Source organism: Aplysia californica, unplaced genomic scaffold, assembly GCF_000002075.1.
Source record: "Aplysia californica isolate F4 #8 unplaced genomic scaffold, AplCal3.0 scaffold00233, whole genome shotgun sequence".
Taxonomy (NCBI): domain Eukaryota; kingdom Metazoa; phylum Mollusca; class Gastropoda; order Aplysiida; family Aplysiidae; genus Aplysia; species Aplysia californica.
The window spans coordinates 993049-1014585 of NW_004797503.1; positions in this window are offsets into that span (position 1 = coordinate 993049).

Sequence of the window (21537 nt, forward strand, 5' to 3'; positions counted from 1 at the left end):
AGAAAAACAGAACAGTTTTCACTATCAGCTACGTATTTCTTTTGAAACTATTAGACTGAGATTAAATTACGTATTATAATCCCTTCAAACTGAAAGGTCAAAGAAGAACAGGTATTTTAACATATACAACAGACATATTTTGTTTTGTGTCTTTCGTGTTTTCTGGTCTACTTTCTGCATCTAATAAACATTTAAGATGTGTGTATTTGACCTTTGACGTCTGGTACCAAATGTAGGGGGGGTGGGGGTGGAGGGTGGGATTGGGAGGGGTGGGGGTTATTGTTTTGAAATGATGCTCTATACTGTCGGAGTTCAGAAAGACAGACAAAAAAAATTATGTAACACAAATCCCACTTCCACTGTCTGGTCAACATTTAAATTGTATTGAGGTTGACAAATGCAGCTACGAAAGCCTGAAATTTGAAGAAAGCTTCGTCAGTACGATCTCTCTATAAATACACCGTGTGCCAGGAACAACCAACAAACATTTCTCCAAGGACTCTTCATCGGAGCTCAAGATCCGCGCTGAGGTATGTACATCGGGTCGTGGGCAGAGAAACACCGGCAACTGGTGTCAACAATTTATTTCTTTTTTTTTTTTAAAGAAGACTAACGAACATATCTGACTGATCAAAGAATAGAATAATAATATCTTCTATGGACTGACGTAGTGTTGTACTTGTTTCTTTTTTTGATATAAGAAGAGACGCCCCTTAATAGTTTTATTCAGCGTTTTTGCAGAATCCCCCCCCCCCTTTCTCTCCGCCATCACCCCCCCCCCTGAAAAAACTTTTAAAATCTCCAGGCAAGTTTTGTTTCATAGATATGCAATATGAAACACATACCAATTCGTTCATTTCTCTGTGAATTAATCGTCGTGCTCAAACAAGAGTGTCTGCAAATACAATGTATTAATATTCTGCTTGCCAGATTGTTTGAGAACATAGATGTACTCATGTGTGTCTAATTGTTTATTCGATCGTCTCATTAAGGTTAATACATATATACGCATGTGTGCGTGCGTGTGTGCATGTGTGTGTATGTTTGTGTTTGGGTGGGTGTGTGTGTGTATGAGTGTGTATGTGTGTGTGTATGTTTGTGTGTGTGTGTGTGTGTGTGTGTTTGTGTGTTTGTGATCTGCATATTGTAAAACATCGCTATAATTTCTTATTTATTGCAGATATCAAAATGAAAGCTGTGGCACTCCTGATGGTTATTGTTCATGTGGCACTTGGAGATAGTCCCGACCCCACCAAAGTTTGCGCGCCAGACCAACTCAGCGCCACAGAATTCAATCTGATGGATGCGGTGAGTTTTTGTTTGTAGTAACGAACTCGTTGCGTTGTCAACCTGTGAACTTTGAGTACAATGCCTGTTCCTTGTGAAATCAAACGTAGTATTTTGGCATATTTTTAACAGTGAATCTATAATGTTTTGTTATTTGGAAGTACAATTTCTCTTGTTAAGACAACGGTCTCCGCCGACAACGCTTTAAGATATTTAAGTGTTCTATTTCTTTCTCCACAGTCTTTTGCTAACGTGACACTTGACTTCTCAAAAAAGAGGTCCTCCAGACTTGAAAATGGAGTTAGGACTGTTGTTGACTTTGCAAACGTAAGTACTTCGTCAGGGAACCTTCTTGGTGGTATTTTTTTTTTTCGATATATTAATAATTTCCTTTCTCTGAAACGTAATTTAAGCTTATTATTTGGTGGCTTTTTGTAAAATTAAATAAATGTTAACTTTTTTTTTCATTATACCACACGAAAAAGGAGAGGAAAGGCCATTTTGTGTCGGATGCAATTCGACATAACGATACGACACACCCTTAAAGGATTCCTGACTTAACAGAAACACGAAGGAAATACCTTTAGAGAACTTCTCTAAAGAATCTATTATCCACAGCTAATATTAACAAAAAACTTGATTTATTCATAAACACTATTGGTCTGAAAAAATGTAGATAAATTACAAATGTGAGGCACTGATTTTAACAAATGAATTTTATCGTGACTTTAACAACTTCAAGCTGTGCAGTGAACGTCCATAAAACAATTTACTAACTCAATTCCCATATCCTCATATGGCTTTATGCAATTGCAAGAGCCGTAAAACTCTTACTAATGCACAACAAATATGTACTCTATGTTTGGTTCTTGAATTCTGTTCGGTTAATTGGATTCTTTTTTCATTGGTTTAAGCGTTTGTTGGGGTATAATAGTCAGGCCCTTAAAGTCTACACACTCTTTATTTTTTAAATATGTTTTTGTAAAAAGAAGGGCTTTAGTTTGGTTTTGAAAAAGGTATAGGGGAGGGGGGTGGGGGCTTTGTCGTTGTCGATTTTTTTTAGTGTTTTAATTTTTCGAGCTGCTCCTTCCAGCACCAGACCAGAAGTACAAAACCAAGTAAAACCTTAAAACAATGAAAACAGCAACATAAACAGAAACTAATAACTGTTAAAACAATCATCAGCGCCCAAGAACAGGGAGAGATTTTTTAGAAGGTTACGGTGTCCTAACCCAAAATTGCTCTTGAAATAATGATGTACAATAAATCCCATGACTTGTTAGGACAAGCACAAAGCTCGACCTGTGCCTCGAGACATTAACGAAGTCTGGCATTATATTATTCTGTAAGTTGCTCTGCATCAGAAAAGATAAACAATGTTAAGCTGAAAATAGTATGACGGCAAATTATAGAAAAATCTTTTGCCTTAAATAGGAAGTCTTCTCAGACATGGAATTTTTACCCAGTTGGATAAAAAGAAACCTGTTGGTACTGTCAGTTCGTAACTTGTTTACGATTGATGAATCATATGGTTAACGTGAGGGATTTCATTTAGTTTCTTTATAAGTGTCGTACCTGTTCCGCTATCTTGAGTTTAGCTAGTCGATCATCCTTCTTGTTCCTTTATGTTACAGCACTGTTTCTCTGTTACGGATTGCGTGTGCACAGTTGTAACAACCCTCCCTAAATACATGTAGGTGTTTTTACTCCTTCATCGATTTAATTTAGATCATTTAGTAGGTAGGCTTCGACCCTACCGGTCACGGCCAACCTGAACTGATAGGGATACAATATTCCAGCAGGAAGCCCGATATACTTGGGAAAAAATCAATCATCCCCTTCTGGGAATCGTTCTCGTGTCTTCTGCGTTGGACGTTGAAGTGCCTGACCGCTACTCCACAGATGCAGATAATCCCCTTCAAACCTTTTTTTTTTTTGGTCAACAGCCTGAAAAAAGTACTAAGGAAATGAAACCCGTGACGTGACTAATAATAAAATTTTACTATGAAATATTTTTCGAGTCTACATGAGTTTGGACTATGCAGCAGAAGCCCCTGGTTCGAATCCTTGACTGATAAGTACTGAACTCAGGTCGTCTTGTGCAAATTTCAAGGCCCTCAACCCCTGAACACGTATGACATACTTTAATGAAGACAATTACAATAAAACGACATATGATCTATTTCCTGAACCTCCACAGCTGAAGTCATATGTTATTGACAGCAAAGGCTGCACATCAAGCCCTGCTTCTCCATCGCAACTGTTCTTCCAATGCACCCCAGGTACTGTTCCAATAGGCATTGATTGTATAGCGCAAATTCCTGCTATACAGCAAGCTCTATGCAATTCATAATCTACGATATCACATAATATTATTATTACCCAAGCAGACCTGCTGACATTCTAAAACAATTTCAGCTGCCTCATGAGTATAGAGTGCAAGCTGCCGTTTTACAAGCGATAAAAACACTGACAAATAGGCAAGATCTATTACAGTCTATGGCTTGTACCTATTCACTCCTGGTTAAAGTAAGGAATATTTGCGTAAATTTCCTCTAACTTACACTAGAAGTAGTATTACGAGGAGTTGGAGGATCAAGAAGTCTTTGGTCTAAATATGAAGGAATAAAGATAGAGTTTTCTAACCTGGCCCACATACTTTCATTTCTCTACATAGTGACCATGCAGAGTAACATATTTCTGCCTCCTCTCTTTGACCTTCAAAGGTCCCTCAGAAAAAAAATGACCCAGAATTGGCCCCGAATCGGTCTTCGTCAGCTTCAATGGCGTCCTCGTTGTCATAGAAACGACGTCCTTTAAGTGATTATTTAAGATTAGGAAACAGAAAAAAGTCTGAATGGGCTAGGTGTAGTGAGTAAGCTGAGTATAGCAGGATTTAAAAGCTGCACTGTTTTGCTGTCTGCGCCGCTTGTTGTGCAAAGTGCGCAGGGGCATTGTTGTGCAGTTGATGGCTAGGACCCCATTACGGAGTTTCCCATGCTCTTTTTCTCACTATTTCGGACCAAAATTTATCAGCAAACCTGAACAGTAGCCCCATGTGACTGTTTTTCAATTTTCAAGGTAGTCATTCATGATGATACTTTCACAATCTCAAAAACACGACAGCACGACCATTCCACTTGACAGTGTTACCTGTGCCTTCTTTGCTGAGGGATAAGAAAAGGTTTTCCATTGAAAACTGAATGCAGCAGCAGAAGTAGTAGGAGTAGTAGTAGTAGTAGTAGTAGTAGTAGTAGTAGTAGTAGTAGTAGTAGTAGTAGTAGTAGTAGTAGTAGTAGTAGTAGTAGTAGTAGTTGTTGTTGTTGTTGTTGTTGTTGTTGTTGTTGTTGTTGTTGTTGTTGTTGTTGTTGTTGTAGAAGTAGATTGGAAGACAACATAGAAGAATGGGCAGTGACAAGTAAAGTAAGTACTAGTAATAGTGGTAGTCATAGTAGTAGCTTTTCATTATGAATATTATAATCTATCATTACTAAACTATTATTATTGATACTTTTTTGCCTCATACAGCTACGGCAAAGTATGCCGGCCAATGGACGTTCGGCATTGCGTCTCCAAAAAATCTGGACTTATGGTCACTTAACTTGGGGACCTTCAACCTCACACTGCTGATCGATACTACTCCAGGTGTCGGCTCCTACCCCGTGCTCAGGAAACTCTACAGTAAGAAAATTAATGCCTTAGGATTTTTCCCCACTATTTTCCGCTCACAGTGGGCAGCTTGTAGCTTTAACGTGTGTGTAGCTGTCTGTTTTGGTTGGTAGAATTGTGAGTTTGTATATGTGTGTATGTGTATGTGTGTGTGTGTGTGTGTGTGTGTGTGTGTGTGTGTGTGTGTGTGTTTGTGTGTGTGTGAATGTGCTAATGTCAGCTTGGATATGATATGTGTGCTCGTACGTTGATATCTCTGTTTTGAATTTGTATATGATATTACCTCTTTATAGCATACAAATGAGTAAGCAAACAAACTGGGAAAACTGCTCTGAAGGTTATTTCAACGCACTTTGATCAAGTCTAGAATATCATTACAGCCTGGAACATCCGAGTCATACATCGTAAATAAAACAGAATGGGGGATTTTAACAGTTCTTTTCTATTATTCTCCAGCTCCATCCGGATTCACTATCAGTCTTCTGGAGAATGCCAGACCAACCATATCTGATCCCTCTGTCCTCGACATCCCAAATGACTGCACAGAAGCCCCCGTTGTTGGTTAAATATTCTAAACCAAACGGAAGTTCATGTCATTTGCATTTGTCGAATATTAAAGACGTGAATTACACTTTGCCTTGTTTGAGAATTGATGTACGTTAGCATTTACTTACATATTTACTAATCGGATGTTGATAAAGTGTACGCCTTCGAGTTCTGTGTAGGAAGGTGAACAAAAGGAAGAAATTGCAATTTCTGCTTCTTTCTATCTATGTTGAGGGGGAACTTTCAATTTACTCAGCTTTTTTGTCAGTCATCAAAATGTATTTGAGATTAAATGTGTCCACTGTATGAATGATTTTAGCAATGTACATGTAGTGTTAAACGCATAGAGCTTGTTGTCCGGTGTGGGGGGGGGGGGGATGTGCTACACAAATGCAGAAAAAGAAGGGGAGCTAGGGTCGGTAGATATTTGATAGGAGAGAAAAGATAACACCACAGCACCCACGAGTCACCCACAAACTCCTTGTGAAAAAGCTGAAACGAAGCCGAAGCAAAAACAACAAAACATCAAGAGATACCGAAAGCACATGATCTTTCAAAACTTCCAAAGCTATGAAAAGAAAGGGGAAAGTCAGCAGTGACGCACAAAAGATGTCCTATTTAGCACAGAACAGCTTACGAAAGCAAAGCAATAATTAAGAGACTTCAATTAGATATTGTGAAAGGCAAATATGCTGTAAACAGAAACGAATGGCTGCCATCACAGTTTGAAAACACTGAAGACCTACTAACGAAAGTTAGATTGCCGATGTGCGAGGATAGCCAACTGTTGCTCGGACAACAAGGTCTCTCCATCACAAACCCAATCATTGATGGTACGAACAAGGATCTCTCGAGAATATACCTTACAATGAAAACCAGCAGAATGCAAAACAAAATGTACCTCTATGATGTAACCACTTACTGTTTCTGAAATCTGACATTACTGAAATCCCTGTGTAAAAGGATTCACATGGACCCTATAACGGCTATATAGTGCAGGGGAGAAAGCAAGATAAACGTTCAGTAACAACAAGGGGAAAGAAAAGATGTAGGGCCCACTATGTCACGTCCTCCACCCACCCACTGTCAAATGTTGAACCTTATACGTACGCCCTGGGGTCATTTTGTTCCCCCGGGGTTGCATTTTTCACATTGTAAAATACTTCTAGTTCGAATATCTCTTTGAAAGTTTCTGTATTTCTCAAAAAAAGCATTTTGACAGACTGGTATGCAAAGCGTACGGATCGGATTAACAAGTAAATTTCCTCTTAGGAAAGTCGTGGCTCTGAGTTCCCCACGTCGTATGGATACGACAGTAAAACACGACGTACGGATAGGGTTAGGAAATGCATAAATGTATAATTCTTTAATTGGACAAACAGTATTAGAAAGGCCGAACTATAAAAAGCGACCTGGCGAGTCTACGTTTCTCTCTAAGGAAGATGCATCAAAGCTCCATCATCGATGTCCTTGATGTTATGGATAGGCTCTTCCATTTTGAACGCAAACGACAGGTCGTTTTATTGCAGAAAGGCCCATGAACAAAGTCCAACTACTATAATCGCTAAGAAGAAAGAGAAAAAGTCCTAAAATAGAATGTTATTGATGTAGTCAGAGCTTGAGGCTTGGGGAATCCTTGTAGCAGAATGTCACGTGTTTTTTGTTGTTTTTGTTTGTTTGTTTGATTGCTTTTTTAGTGTGTGTGTGTGTGTGTGTGTGTGTGTGTGTGTGTGTGTGTTTGTGTGTGTGTGTGTGTGTGTGTGTGTGTGTGTGTGTGTGTGTGCTCCAGTGTGATTTATAATCAAACTATCATTTTGATACATCCTTCTTTTCATTTGCTTCAGACTGTTGTACCGATTTGGACAGTGTATGAACGGTAGACTTTTACCTTAATTGAAGGTGTAACTGACATTGGGCACTTTAAAAAAATTGTATAAAATGCATTTAAAAAACCCACCCAATTAAAGGACAATAACTCGATCATCTCTTCATCAATTTCAGCAACATTTCACACAATAAATATCCAACCATAACGACATCAAATCTGTAGATATAAAGAAAATCAATAACGGTCTTCGAGAAAATTTCACCGGGGCGGTACAGATCGCTCAAACAGAAAATGTCATTGTCTCAATCCATTAGTTCGGAATGGCAGCAGCATGGCACCGGCGCCTAAATATTCCGACGACAATGCCACGTTGCATTGTGTGCGCTCTTGTTTCACGAACCTTTAGAGCGGTAAAAAATTCGTGGCGAACTTATTGTCAAATATTTCCTCAAATATCGAATATAAACTTTCTAGTTTTTGCACACGGCCTTGTGTCGTTTTGAGTTAACAGGTCAATTTGTAAACACCTGTTAGCTGTATTCTAGAAAATGTGTTAATAAATACTTATGAAAAAATCCAAGTGGGTAGTTTCCACAGATTTTACAAGGTTTAGCACTGAGGCAACATCGCTTTTAAATGTAATTCCGTCACGTTTTTCTAATCACGATACTATCTTTATTGAGCGCATGTTTTGAGAAACTTGAGAGCAAAAAAAAAAGATGTGTTCACTATAAAACTGATTTCTTGTGTCAAGTTTTGTCACTAAACTAAAAAGTGCCATTGATGAGCTGTGACGTAGGCTATATGCGTATGCAAAATGTGTCTGAGAAGCTGAAAAGTGAAAGTGCTGTGAACAATCCCATTTTCTACGTTTAAGAGATTTATAGTATTCTATATAAATTTATGAAGAAAGGTTTTTAATCTAACCTTATTGTTGTGGGAAAATATGATTAAGTTAATTAAGACAAATTGATACAAACAGTGGTGCGAAGTATGGATGCTATTGATTCGCCGGTTAAAGAAATATTTGAGGATAAGTACCACCATGAATTTATGGCTGCACTTGACTGTCTATAGCGCAGTTATAAATTCGTGGCGCTACTTATCCTCATATTATGTCTCTTTAACGGGAGCATCAATGTCACCCATACTTTGCATATCAGTTTGTATCAATCTGTCTTAACTTAATAATATTTTTTCATAACGATTGAGGTTCGATTAAACAACCTTTCTGCATGAATTTATATAAAATGCTAAATCCCCATCACGCAAAAAATATGATTGTTTACAGCACTTCCCGCTTCTCGCACACATTTTGCATACTCATATGGCCTACGTCACAGCTCGCCAAAGGCACTTTTTAGTGGCAAAACGTCTTACAAAAAATGTTTTTATAGTGAACACATCAATTTTGCACTAAAGGTTCCCTAAACATGCGTTCAATAAGCATAACATTGCAATTAGAAAAAATAACAGACTTGCTTTTAAAAGCGATATTGCTCGAGCTGTAAACTTTTAAAAATCTGTAGAAACCGTCAACAGGAATTATCTATTAGTATTGGGATTTTCTAGAAAACCGTTTGCAAAAGTTTGAGAAAATATTCACCTGATAGGAAATTGATATAAGTCATTGTGCAAAAGTTGGAGACTATGTTCGATAGGTAAGGAGATATTTCACGATAGGTTTCGCCATGAATTTTTAACAGCACTATAATGCATCGAGATATTAAAAAAACTGCAAAAAAATGACAAACCTGCAGTGCCGTACCGTATCTATGGATTCAAACCTTGAAGTTGGCACTTGCCATTTCAAACAAAATACTATAAATCTCCATTTCGCGTGAAATGAGATTTTTCTCGGGAAGCGAGTGACCGCTACGTCACATGCGCCTGTGCCGTCTCGTCAGAAGAGAAATGATGACTCATCGTCTTACTGCCTTTCCCTTGTTTCCATACTCCGCACTGACCCTACCCCACTCGCCAACCCAGAATTACAAAGGTCTATGTGACATTTTTGGCTGGTTCGAGTTACTATGGCCATGAAGTCATCTGCTCTATCAAAATCATAAGATTATTTTGGAGTCGTAATCAAGATATTCAAAGAATTCCATTTGAAAGAGCTTGACATGATGTGAAACGCAAAATCTTTTGGTTTAATTTTCTCAAAACTAGGTACTGAGCAGGTAGAACTTTAAAATTCGGGCGAGCTGCCCTGTCTGTTCCTTCTATGTTGGTGTTTTCTCGCCTCACAAAACCCTTATCAAACTGTCTTTCTGCTGCAGCCATGATCAACAATCAGCACAAAATCGTTGCTAAAATAGACCTGAAATGGCCGATGGAACAAATACCATGATAAAGCAATGGGGCGAAAAACGTGTGAGCTCACGAAACTCCCGGGGGGAATGTCTGCGCGTCAACCGACGGTCAACCGCTAACCTGCTTCTTTATCAGCGCGCACTTGGTGCGGGAAGTGCAGCTCGTTGTTCCATTGTTAGATGCCATTAAAAGCTTGAAATATGTTAGTTTGAAGGTAAAGGCTTGCGTTGGACCAAGGCTCATACAACCTGACGGTGTTAGAACGCTAATCTAAGTCGCACCCCCGAAAAGCTTTTTTTCTTCATTTCGAGGGTGATAAAATCACTGTCCTCTTTGATCCTCCACACTTAATTAAGAATTAAAAACAATTTGTTGATCTTCCACTACTCCTCATGATGATACTACGAGCAGGGCAGTTATTCAAAATTTCTATGAAAAAGACAGTGCCTTAGGTTTATTCAGGGTGGCACCCAAGTTAACCAACTGTGTGTCCAGTTTTGGACGACAAAGGTTTTGTTTGGCTGTGCACGTGCTAAGTGACAGTGTAGCAAAAGCAATTAAATTGGGACACTATATGTATCTCTGAATTATTCCTTTCTCTGGCATCGCTATATCTGATTTCTGAAATGAGTTTGATGGTCTTTACAACGTTTTCATTTGGTCACGTGTGTCATTCTCAGTCGAATATCGTAATCCAGTCACAATTACTTCACAGCACCATGAATTTTTTCAGCAGACACTTCTGTGGTTGAGAGATAATTCTTGAAGTTTGGCCCAGAAGACAAACAGAAAGTTGCAAAAGCATTAATATGAGTCTGTTATCCACAAAATCAATGCTTTACAAGGTCTTGTGGCAGACATTGTGAGCTGCAATGGGGTATTACTTACAATGATATCAAGATGAACTTGAACATCTGTTCTCAGTCACCAAGAGGGGAAAAGGTGTTCATATCTTGACAATCCAGACCCCCCCGCACATCAGTTACATTTTCGTTTGAAGAGACAGATAATGGCCGACAAAATTAGGATCGCATCGCCCTCAAATAGTTGCAGGGATGTAGTGGATAGCTTTTTGATATATCAAAATCTAAAGAGTAAGAATTTGAGAAAAACATTAGTTGCAATTCTGTAGACTTTGATAAAAAAAAGCACAGATACATTATTAATTTTGTTAAATTTTGCAATACATAAAAGATGCAATGCACTTAAAAATGAAATTTCTAATGTAAGTGGATACACTTTGAAGAAACTTTACGATGTAGTCTGCAAGGACTGTACAGGGATATTGGAAGATTCCTCATCTTCCCATGCAAGGCACCTGACCCTCATCAGCCAGAAACAATTTGAACATTGTCATCACGGTGGCTTGAAAAATCCAGTTTTAAACTTATGGAATTTGTTCGTTTGTTTGAAGCTGCTTTTTTTTAACGCATTTTAAACCTTTGATGAACAGAGCGCACGTAGATCTAGACAGAATCTAAAGCTGAAAATGCTCCAGGAGCCAAACGTAATTGAAAACAAAGATGATTCCTGCAATTGCAACACAGTGGACTATGAGTCAGTGTATTTATTGACGTCAGACTGCACGATAATCTTTACCTTGCTGTCAAAAATTCGTGGCGTTGCTTGTCCTCAAACATCTCTTTAACGGGTGAATTAATTTAACCTAAACTTTGCACAGCAGTTGTGTCAAATTATCTTAACGTATTCATATTTTTCCACAACAATTGAGGCTAGATTTAAAAACGTATCTTCATGAATTTATATAAAATACTCAAACGGGGACAACTGGTCACCCCACAGCTCGTGTTGTAGGCTAGCAACACTGCGTTTGTTGTGTGAGCTCATTAGCCTAATGAGCAGAGCAACGCGCGTAGTCGCTGACCTCGATTCTCCGACGATGCACTAAGGCCGAAGAAGGATTGCACCGTCTCGGTATTTACCGTCTCTGGATGGAACAGCATTTGCAAAGGATGTAATACACCCATAGTGACTCGTACACACGTAAAAATCTGACTTTACTGCAGGTTGAAGAACCAGGAGTCGTCTAACCCTGAGATCTAACAAGGGAACGCAAAGAAGATCAGAAAAAAGAACCCATAGTGACCTATACCAATTTTGTTATTAGCTCGTGCAGCATCTGTGCGTAAAGTCATACGAGCGCGATGTAGCATCTGTAGAAACATGCCATGAAAGCGGCGTTTTTTGGTTTCTTCTCCAATCCAGGGGTTTTGCCAGGATTAGGCCCCACCTCCACTGGCATTGCTCGTCATTTGCAGACCAAGCTCACCTGCAAATGAGCTCGTTTTCGTCATCCACTGACTTCATTTGTCTGACTACGTGATTTTCCTGTATGCACGCTTTTTTTGTCAACCGACTCATTTTGGAAGGAAATTTGCATCTTTAAGTACATTTTAGCTTCTTCATTGCACTTTACATTATCAATAAAGTTGTATCTCATTATAATACGTTGTAGATTTGTGCTGAAAAAAAATTGAATTAAAACACTTGACCTAGATTATTTCGTTCTTCAGAGAGCTAAAAATAGGCTAGGTTAGACGTAGCCAGTACCTAGGTCAACACTCACCCAGCTCGTATGAGCTAAGATGTATGCCAGGGATTAGTCTCTAGCCTCTGCTTAATAAAAAAGGCAGTTTTGTCTAGACCTATAGTTATGTCACTATAGATCTGTACACCAGAAACAATGCTGAATATGTAAATAAATAAATAAATCGCCTGTGCTGTCTGTTGTTCTCGTAATCATAACACACTGAGCTAAAACTAGGTTAAGCTGGTCTGACGCGTTGGACGTGGATCTTTTTGAGTCGGTTCTACACCATGCAAAAACTTCGTACACTAGCCTGGCCTGGAAGAATACTTTTTTTTTGGTGGACGGGTAGACTTATCGAGCGAATCTCGAGAAGAAAATCGGGAAAAAGAGACTGTATTTTTTAAAACAGGAACAAAAAGTTGTCCTGTGAACGGCGACAGTGCAAAACGTCTTGATCGTATTGATCATGGTATTGATACTCAATGTTTTCAATGCTTATAGAAGCTTACAAATTTTAAAAAACCTCAATATTGTGAGATTAAGTTAGATTTGGGGAAGGGGAGCTGGGACGCAGAATCCCTTTGAAGTGTGCCACGTCACGAGATTAACTGTTGCCGGCAGAATTCTTTAAAAATGCTTATATCGAAACTAAAAACTGAATTCATTTTCGGAATCAGCGTATCAAAATATGCAATGTGGTTTGCGCGGAACCCAATTTGAATTAGCAATTGAACTAAAGCAAAAAAATTGCTTAGTTTTTATTTTGTCAGTTTTAAATCTGAAATCATTTACAATGTATCAAAGTCACCCCCTGCATTGTTCATGTGATCTGCAAACTTTCATACTCGAAATACACTTTTTTTGTATGTGTTTTACGGCGCCCGCAACTGCATAAGGTCATATGAGCGTGCGGGACATACCAAACATTTTCAATTGGTAGGAAGTTTTGAATTTTGCCTGGGTGGCGGCCGAAGCCAACTCTTATCGATTTTAGACCACCAAGGGATCTTTATGGTGCGCAACTTGCACATGGGCCCTCCTAAATTTTTCACCATTGTCCGAGAAGGCTAGGTGAAGATCTTTCCTACCAGAAGACCAGGGTATGGCTGACAGACTGCAGTTAGAAGGAGCCGAGGAGTAGCAGTAGAAAGGCGGCGTAAAGAGTCGGGAGCCCAGTGGAGGGGGCAAATAAGGTGAGGGGGTAGGTGCAGAAAGTGGAGACGAAAGCAGACGACAGAACATTGCAAGAGAGCAGGAAAGGAGGTGAAAGAGGACCATTTTAGAGAAGAAAATGTTTCGGTCGCTACCCGGATTCGAACCCGTGACCTTTGAACGAGAGGTAAACACCTTAACCTCTAGACCACGAGAGCACCCTCGAAAGACACTGTTCTCCTTTTTTGTTTTGGGAAATGTTTTAAGGCTCTTGCAACTGCATAAGGTCAAATGAGTGCGTGAAACACATTAAAAATCTTCAGTTTGGTATGAATCAATTTTGAATATAGCCCGGATGGCGGCTGAAGCCTACTCTCATTGATTTTAGGATCACCAATTGATCTTTAACGTGCACAACTTACAGACAGGACCTACGAGATTCTCCGCTCTTATCCGAGAATGTTAGGTTTTAGATCTTACCTACCCTAAGATCAGGAGTGTGGCTGAAAGACAGCAGTAAGAAGGGGCCTGAAGAAGTAGTTGAAAGAGTCAGGAGCTCAGAGAAGCGGAGAATTAGGGGAAGCAGAAAGTGGAGAGAAAAGTAGATGATTAGAGAGCAGGAAAGGAGGTGTGTGAAAGTGAAAAATATAGAGAACAAAAGGCTCTGTCACTATCAGGTTTCGAACCTAGGACCTAATGAATGAGAGGCAAACACTGTTCATCTAGACCAATGGAGCCCCACTGCTCTCGTCTCTTTTTGAGATATAGTATAAATGTATGTTAGTTGCATATCAGCCTTCTCTTTGTGTGTTCACAATTTAATCTTTTTTTTAAAATATTTTTCTAAAATTTTAGACAAACACAGAAAGAGAGAGAGAGAGAGAGAGAGAGAGAGAGAGAGAGAGAGAGAGAGAGAGAGAGAGAGAGGGAGAGAAAGAGGGGGGGTGAAAGAGAGATAGAGAGGGAGAGAGAGAGATAAACAGACAGACAGACAGACAGACAGACAGACAGACAGACAGACAGACAGACAGACAGAGACAGAAACAGAGACAGACAGACAGAGACAGAAACAGAGACAGACAGACAGACAGACAGAGAGAGAGAGAGAGAGAGAGAGAGAGAGAGAGAGAGAGAGAGAGAGAGAGAGAGAGAGAGAGAGAGAGAGAGAGGGAGAGATTCTAAACAAAATTTAAGAAAGAGGATTGATCGACCTCAAATTAGGAAAATTACACAAGACTGGCTAGCTCTAGGAAAGAGAAAGCGCTTGAAAATGTTTAAAATAGAAAATAAAGACCCTCGATTCCAGAGATATGAATTCATGATCTCTAATCCCCTCCCCCACCCCCTTAAAAAAAACAACTATAAATAACAACTCACAATTACTAAACAAAACAAATCTAAAATAAATCAGCACTGCCCTGTCTTAGTAACTTGAAAAGTTGAGTTGATACTAATATGCACCTTCACAATCACGTTTGCTGCAAACGCGTTTTCTGGGTCGCCATATTTTTTAACATTTATTTCTGTGGATAAGAGCAACAGCGTTACAATTTTACTCTAGGTCAGTATGATAACTTTATCTTGAAGTTCAAGGCGCTATTTGTTTGTTTCCTGTCAGCTGCTGTTCCTAATTCTCTTTGAATCGTATTAAGATTCTAGGAGTTTTGAGGAGGGGTTGGTTCATTATTTGTATAGATGCATGTCTGATATTGTGTGTGTATGTGTGTGTGTGTGTGTGTGTGTGTGTGTGTGTGTGTGTGTGTGTGTGTGTATGTGTGACATGCATGTGTGTATCTATGTGTGTGCATGAGTTAGTGTGTGTGGGAGTGTGTTTGTGTTTGTGTGTGCGTTTATGTGACATGCATGTGTGTGTATGTATGTGTTTGCATACGTTAGTGTGTGTGTGTGTATTTGTGTGTGAGAGAGTTCAAGTGTGTATGTGTGTATGTGTATGTGTGTATTTGTGTGTGTGTGTGTGTGTGTGTGTGTGTGAGTGTGTGTGCGTGTTTGTGCGTGACAAAGAGAATGAATGTGGAGGAGATGAATGGGAGGGAGAGGGAGAGAAAGAACGATAGACGAATAAAAAGAAGGAAAGGTTGTAAAGAAGAAAACACTTGACAAAATAGAGAAAAACTGACATTAAAAAAGAAAATTGAAAAAGAGAGAACAAAATAGTGAATACAGAGGAGAAAAGAAATACAAAGCAAGAGAAATGTCAAAAGTTGAACTGAAAAAAAAACAGAGGTTAAAGAAAATCATTGGACAGAAAAAAATGGAATTATATAGATCTAGAGGAGAGCGTGACAGTTCAATGCGAAAGCCAGAAAGTACCTGTACTTTTTTAACTTTACTTTTATCCTTTATTTTTATCCGCCGCTTATACCCGTTTGGTACTTTTTTTAAAATATGACAAAATGAGAACTTTACAAAGTAGACTGTGACGTTATATTTTTTCCTACTTTGAGACCACATCAAAGAAAAACTTGAAATAATTACTGGTTGAAAACAATGTACTTAGCTACAGAGTAGCCATTTTTTTGTTCAAGACTGGGTAGCGATAAGAGTAACCTTTGTCACTTTTGAAAGAAATATACAGATATTACGAGACAAAAGTTTTGGAAATTTCAGTAATGTCTAGCTGTAAATTCTCACTTATGACCAATATTATTGTTTGGAATTCTCTGTGTTTCTCTTTTTAAAAGATGAGTGCTTCACGGGTCAAAGATGGATGCTTTCCTTTCGTTTCATCCGTCTCAGTTCATGTGCACGAGTATGACAATTTCCAACTCCGGTTGTGAGAAACGCTATATTATGTTCTTTTGACTTTCATAACGGATAAAACTAGGGTCTATTTGTAACATAATATTCTCTTAAGGGTGTTTGATGTCAGCTATGGGCTCAAAGCTATTTTTGACTTTCTGTAACGATCTGTTGACGTCAATGATCCAAGTTGTCAGAAGGAGGCTAAAGATTCGTGATGCCCCCAGCATGGCGTGATTCTGCTCTGTCATCTCCGACACATGTGGTAAAAGACATCGCAATTCCCATGACATTGTGGCACCCAATCTGGGCATATCTGAAATTTGTTTTGTTTTTTAAAAGTGTTGGGGGTTTTTGTTGTTTGTTTGTTTTTGTTTTGTTTTGTGTTTGTTTTTTGTTTGGGGGGGGGGGGGTGTAGTTCCCCTTTAGCAGTGTTTTCATTATTTTTTTAACTAGATGATCGTAGCTGAAATTATAAAGTCCACAAACCTTTAATGCTATCTTGCTGGGGCTGAGACTGGGAAAATTTACGGTGAACCCAAATGAGGTCAAAAAATGCCACTCGCTGAAAATATAAGATCTCAGGCATTGTCTGTTGGCACATCTTCTCCTAACCCAGCCTGCTTGGTCAACTTCTACACACTTGAGTAAGTAAGACGATAAAACTTTTTCAAACGTAATAAATATGGCTAAAAGATGAATTGTACTAATTTGATCATAGCGGGGTGTAAAATACAAACCTTTTGTGAAATTAGACTTTAAGAGCTAAATGGTTAAGTGGGGGTCCAGGCAGTAGTAGTATCATTATTATTATACATGTAATAAGAGTATCGTGGAAGGAAAAGAAATCAAATGAGGTAGTGCTTGATGAAGCCCACGTGGGACGCTCAATCTTAAAAACAATCAGGAAAAGACAAATGCAGTTTCTGGGACACCTGAATAGACATAAGGGTCTTGAACATCTAGCTCTCACTGGCAAAATTGAGGGCAAGCGAGGCAGGGGTAGGTCCAGAACAACAAACTTAGGAAACCTAAACAAATGGGTAACAGGGAAAGATCAGGGAAACGTAGCTTTTTGAGAGCATCCGAGCAAAGGAATGAATGGAAAACCTTGATCGCCGATGTGTGTCGCAGATCTGGCACTGGATGATGATGATACATGTAATAATCCCGCTCTACAGCAAGCTCTGTGCTTTTTTACAATCTATATTATTACTCCAGCATTCTAAAAATATTTCAATTTCCTTTCATAGGTGCTAAAACGTTAACATACTGACAAGATCTTTCACTGTTTATGGTCGAGTACCCTTTGTCACCTGGGTGAATTGTGAAAAATTGAGAACAACTTCTGGCATGAGACACGAAATCCGGGACCAACAAATTCACGAACACGAGTCCATTAGCCCAACTTCTATACTACCGACCCTTCAGAGTCAAGCTACTACAATTTGATTGTCATCTATGATAATATTATGGCAACAAGAATACTCCAGTTCGGAACTTATTTTAAGGTGTATTAAGAACGCACACGTTTTTTGTTTATTTGTCAATTTGTTTTAGTTAGTTTTAGTAGAGCTTTTACGGCCATCGCAACTGCATAAGATCATATGAGCGCCAAGAGGTGGATGTCAACAGAGAAGTCCATACAGGGAATCAGGATTACTCTGCTAACCTCTCTAGTTTCAACAGCACATAATCTGCTTCGACTATCAAGGCGTCTCAGAAATAACGGGTCACAAGAGAGTGACAAAAACAAACAAAAGCAGTAAAAGGTAAATGACGATAGTAAGGATTAGGAAAGGAAAAGCAGCAGTTAAGGGACAGTTATGAGCGTGACATAGATGAATGAGCCTATGTACAATTCTACTGAGCCTAAAAAAAGTCTCAATGTCCCACCTTTGGGAATGGCCTAAAGACACGTCAGTCAGTAGCACCTCCCCGGCGGTGTTCATTTGTTTGTGCGAGTGCACCAACACTTATTGTCATACAGACTGTACCATTTGGTTTCTGTGGAATGTTGATGTTATCGACCAGACTTTCGGATTGGAAATCCAAACAGACTAGAAATGAAATGAAATCTGTTAAAAGTTGCCATCCAGGCGCCACACAGAGTGGGATCTTGCGTCTCTTGTTCCAAAACACACTACAATATAATATATTATCTCCTACTTAATCTGGGTATATAAAGTAATTAAACTATTACTGTTAAAGTGTGTTTTAAGTTTGGACTTTGTCCTTTCCTGCTCCTTGTTTAGAAACATTGTACTAGTTTTTACAAGTATGTCTTTTAAATTAAATACATATGGTATCTTTTCCGTTCTTGTATCCAAAGGCACCATGAAGTCCTTTATTTTGCTCTGTGTTTTCGCTCCACTTGTGATGAGCGATGCTGTCGATGTAACGAAAGTTTGCGTGCCTAAACAGATCTCTGGTAAAGCCTTCAACATGATCAACGACGTAAGTTGACACTACAAAAGTAAGAAAAAACTAGTTCTTTAAAAAAGAAAATAAGACTTTGATAAAATAAAAACCGAAAAGCCTTTTCTGCACTCGGGGACAATGCCCACTGTCACATTAAAATGGATGTTGACTTGCACTCAGGGATGTTTATTATGTACGTCATGTACAAACAGGGTTATTTCTTGGTCCTTTTCTTTCTTCCCCCCCCCCCTCTCTCTCTCTCTCTCTCTCTCTCTCTCTCTCTCTCTCTCTCTCTCTCTCTCTCTCTCTCTCTCTCTCTCTCCCCCCACTTTCTGTCACTCTCTCCCATATCAAAATTGGTAAAGAGGCATCCTCGTTTGCGTGTCACATACGTGTGTGTGAACAACTAATAACATTTCTTGAGTAGGGAAGAGCTTTTATTCCTTTTTCTTATGTAACCTTCCCTTCTTCCACTGCATTTCACCTCTTCTTTGTTCAGTCACTTTCTTCAATCAGTTATGAAAATACTATTCCTAACTTTTCAAAACTCTGGCTTCAACCTCAATAGCACACTTAAGAATACATTATAGTACGGTGTATAAAATAGTGCTTTTCTTTTATCTCCATCAGACTCAAGCTGACTATGCCTTTGACTTCGGCATTAACAAGGCTGCTGCCAAATTACAAAATGGAAATAGACTTGTTGTTGATCTCTCTACGGTAAGTAAACATCTAATAAATAAGTAAAGAAAGAAAGAAAGATAGAAAAAAGAAAGAAAGAAAAAAATAATAGTAATAATAATAAAAGTAATAATAATAAGAGAAACAATAATAGCAATTTCCCACGTAACAGCAATCTGTATGAGCTTTACAAGATATAGTATTACCCCTAATGGGCCTCAAAGTATTCTGAAACAAATTTCAACTTCCTAAGCAGCATACATAATATGAACTATTATATCCGCTAGCCTCCCAGCCTGTGAGTATTTTTTTTACAATACCTTTTAAAAAGTGGGTACTTTTTATTCATATTAATTAGAGATTTTTTCAAGAAGACATTTTATGAAGTTACGAATGATCAAACAATATAATTATGGAAACATTTTTTAAACAGTCAATTAAGCTTATAGGCACCTGTAGAATGGAGATTATAGAGAAAGAGGGAGAGAGAGAGAGAGAGAGAGAGAGAGAGAGAGAGAGAGAGAGAGACTTAAGCATGATAATATTATGACTGCAAGTTTGTTCCCAAAAAGAATATTCTACAGTAACATAACCATTAACTCTTTTGGCATTCTCCCACTTATTCTTACAGAAAAAGGGTTACATGATCGATGCTCAGGACAAATGCTCCCCATATCCAGTGGGAGTCTTCGATACCGTCACACAGTGCCTCCCTGGTGAGTTTTCGTTATTGTTAAGTCTAGTGTTGCATTTCTGTTTGTCTTTTTCAGAGATTTTAAGGGAGACTTATCTAAGCTTTTCTTGCTTAACTGTACTACAATTATCTCTTTAGTTGTAAACAGTTTTACAGCACTTGCAGCACAATATGGACCTATAAATCCCGAAAATATTTAGAGGTGTTATGAGAGTAACAAACACAGAAAAGAATGCGGAGGGTTAAGAACGACATATGTTCGATAGGAAAGACTTTGCGAACCAAACCAGAGCACCCACCAACCGCCTACGATTACATGTATCTCTAGAAGTAAAACGTATGAAATATGCTCATTCTTCGCTGCAATACGGATTCTAGGTAGGACATTGAGAGAGAGAGAGAGAGAGAGAGAGAGAGAGAGAGAGAGAGAGAGAGAGAGAGAGAGAGAGAGAGACAGAGAGAGACAGAGAGAGACAGGGAGAGACAGAGACAGAGAGACAGAGAGACAGAGAGAGACAGAATGACGGGGGGGGGGGGATAGAAGGAGAGAGAAGTGTGAAGGTAATGATTTTCTATTATGGAGGCATGCTACGACTTCGCCAGTCAGGGTCAGTCCTGGCTGTGAGGGATACAAAGTCTCAGCAGAAATATCGAGGTACACATACTGGAAATAAAATCTTCCTCACAGGAATCTACTTATAGGGGGTGCCCACATACGCGTTTGGGTCGGGTCGGGTCTGGTCGGGCCTATCGGGTCGGGGTTTCAGTGCACACTACAGCCCCGCGCCATTGTACTCGACGACCTGGAAGTTAAAGTAGAGAAATCTTTAACGTACATGCGACTACACAGAGGGCGTAAACCCGGGCTACAATTGGTTGGACCTTTGACCCATGAATACATAAAAATATGCCTACCGTACACTTGGACTGTGTGTGTGTGTGTGTGTGTGTGTGTGTGTGTGTGTGTGTGTGTGTGTGTGTGTGTGTGTGTGTGTGTGTGTTCGTAAGTGCTTGCTTGCTTACTAACTTGCTTTAGTCTACGCGTCCACCAAAATAAGATCACCTCCAGGCCAGGCTAATGTACGAAGTTTATGCATGGTGTAGAAGCGACTCAAAAAGACCCGCGTCCACCGACATCAGACCAGCTAAACCTATTTTTAGCCCAGTGTGTTATGGTTACGAGACCAACAGACAGCACTGGAGATGTATTTACCACTTTAAAAAACTAAAAAGCAACAAATTATAATTATGGGAAAAATTGTTGGTAAGTTGGGAGGATGAGAAGAAGGGGGGAAAGAAAAAAAAAGCTCGGACTGGAATTCGAACACACGCTCACAAAATAATACTTTGCGTTTCAAACGCAGACACACTGTTCACTCGGCCTTCAGAACTTTCATCAGCGAAGGGAAGATTAAGCTTCATATTTACAGCACTGTTTCAGGAACGGCAAAGCGACATAATAAATCGAGATGTAGATCTAGAATCTAGGACTAGATCTAGTGGACCTGTAGATGAGGTATGGAGAAAACTGAAAATTGGCGGAAAATTGGAAGCACTAAACATTAGAGAACGTAGATCTAGACACGTCCTTAGCTAGATTCTTGGTCTAACATGACCTATTTTTAGCCCTCC